Source organism: Pocillopora damicornis, chromosome 1 (genome assembly GCF_964200805.1).
Source record: "Pocillopora damicornis chromosome 1, jaPocDami1.2, whole genome shotgun sequence".
Classification (NCBI taxonomy): domain Eukaryota; kingdom Metazoa; phylum Cnidaria; class Anthozoa; order Scleractinia; family Pocilloporidae; genus Pocillopora; species Pocillopora damicornis.
The window spans coordinates 15,838,950-15,841,449 of NC_142670.1; the positions used below are offsets into that span (position 1 = coordinate 15,838,950).

Genomic DNA, 2,500 nt, shown 5'->3' on the forward strand with positions numbered 1-2,500 from the left:
TCACTCTTGCATGGTTTTTGATACAAATCCTTGTAAGTTCTAAAATTTTTTAAACTGTCATTTAATCCTTTCCTTACACATTTAAGGGCTCAAATTGCCTGTTATGAATTAAAAGGATATTTGAGCCCTGTAATGCTTTTGGTATTATTTCATGACAGTTTTGAAAATTTCGAAATTACAAGGATTTGTATGTAAAACCATGCACATGTGGGATGATGTGGCTAAATTGTGGGTTTGGAACGATTTTCAGTTCTTGAAACCTAGCTTGCTTCTATCTTACTCAAATCCAATTAGGTGATCTTGGTAAAAAAATACCCTGCTCATATTAATCTATTTTCAGTCAAGAATGAAATAAACCCACATACATTTTAACTGAAAAAGGGTGGCATGTACTCCATGCATTGTGGATGGGTGCCAGAACAATACTCCAATTGCCTCTGATAAAGGACTGGAACAGACGGAGGAGAAATGAATGATATCTGCTTTATACACAATTGGAGGATCTGCTTAGGGGTAGCATTTTTCAGGCTTCAGGTATTTGAAAGGGCTGGAATTCAACTTTTTGAAGTATTTTGAAAGGCCCAGGGTTTGGAAACTAGTCATTTTTTGTTTGGTTAAAGGGCTAACAGGATCAAATGAATTTATTAAAATTACATCAGGAGTCACCCTACCCTTCGACTACTTTCTTATAACTTGATTATTAATGCACAGGCTTGACATAAAACCTATGCATAATCTTTTTTCAGACCAGTTTTAGTGCACACATAATTTCTTCTATCATGTAAAAATCTGTGCAAAACTTAATATAAATTAAAGAACACATCCTGGCCCCTTGAAATGTGTAAGAGCTACTGTATTACAGAGTAAAATATGTCAAATGTTGGAATTGTTGGACAAATTAAGTCGTTGATGAACGATTACATTCCCTAAAAGGTATCAACCCAACCAAGCCAAAGTTTCACCCCTTATGGAGATTTCGCGTATCATAAATGACGTAATTATCTAATTGAGCATCATTGCTGACCCAATTTTACGCGGGAAATGGCTCAGAGGCGGGAAATATGGACGGCGGTCATAAGCATCGTATAAATATTATGAAGACAAACCAGCCATTTTCTTGGAGAAAGAATACCCCTAAAGAAAGAGCAGCAATGCAGAACGACAGAAGAAAGCAAAAGAGAAAGGCTAGAGCGGCGAACAAAGAAGATAAAAGAAGAAAAGCTTTGTTAGCCCTTGAAGATGAGCGAGCGATGACCGTAGCGAAGAATGAAAGATTGCTCCATCTTGCGAGGAAGTATTACGCTAAATGGCATGCTCTACATCTTCGTGAACGGGTAGGAACGCCATTTGATGTAATTTTTCGTAGTCCGTTAAATATCATCTAATGTTTACAGTGAAGGGTTAAGACTTTTAACATCTGCCGCTTCTGCAAATATCTCACAGCTATGTATTCATTACTAATTGAAGTAGCCAGGGGCCCGTTTCTCGAAAGCCCCGGTAACGTTTCGGGCCCGAAATCAAATTTTCAAATCGAAATATAAAGAATCACAACGCGGGTTCTGGCTAGTAAACTACTCCATTCTGTTTCATTAACTGATATTTTTATCATGTTAGATGCAAAACTATTGAAACCTCTACCTTGCATGTAAACAACAACAGCTTTACGGGCCCGTTAATTATTGGGAATTTCGAGAAACGGGCCCCAGCAGGTTTAAATACAGTAACCGACTGTAACAACAAGGTTCCGCTAGTCCCCTCCTTTTGGAAAAGTCTGTGGTATGCTTCCCCAGAAAACTTTGAAATTTCAAAGCCCTAGGACGCGATTTACCGCGTTCTTGTTTATACTAGATCAGGAGCGGATCTAGAGGGGAGGGTGAAATGGGTGCGTCAGCAAAATTAAGCAATTAAAAAATGTAAGGGCTACTGAGAACCAATCAGATTTCATAATTGGCAAGAATGGTATTAATTTTTTTCAGAGTAGCAAAATGGATAAATCAAACACTATGGAGAATGAGAAACAGGCACATAAAGATGCCCCAGTTTCTGCAGATCAACCGGTGTCACATGTAAAGAGAAGTCATCTCAGTCATGTGAAAGATCCAAGTGGTTCTACTGACCAACCTCTGTTACTGGGATGTGGTGTCTTTGGACGTTGTTATAAAATGTATTACAGAGGGATTTCAGTTACTGTTAAACAATTTAACACACACCTGTCATCAGACTCCAGTGTTATCAAAGAAGCATCACTGATGAAACAGTTGGATCACCCATGTTTTCCCTACGTTTATAGTGTTTGTGCACAAAGCAAACCTTACCTGTTAGTACTTCAGTTTTGCAATGTGGAAGGCAAAGCATACACTCTTCACAGGACGTTACATAGCTGTACCTTGGTTTTAAAAATCAAGAGTGGTTTGATGTCATTTTGCAACTTCTAGAAGCACTCAAAGTGTTGCACAACTCTGGACTGATTCATCAGGATATAAAAGGTGATAACATCTTG

General features: G+C 38.3%; 1 pseudogene; it reads left to right on the plus strand.

Moving 5' to 3' along the window:
• Positions 1–1,151: 1,151 nt before the first annotated feature.
• The window catches only part of LOC149052301 (cyclin-dependent kinase 1-A-like), a 1,682-nt pseudogene continuing 333 nt past the window's right edge, over positions 1,152–2,500 (plus strand).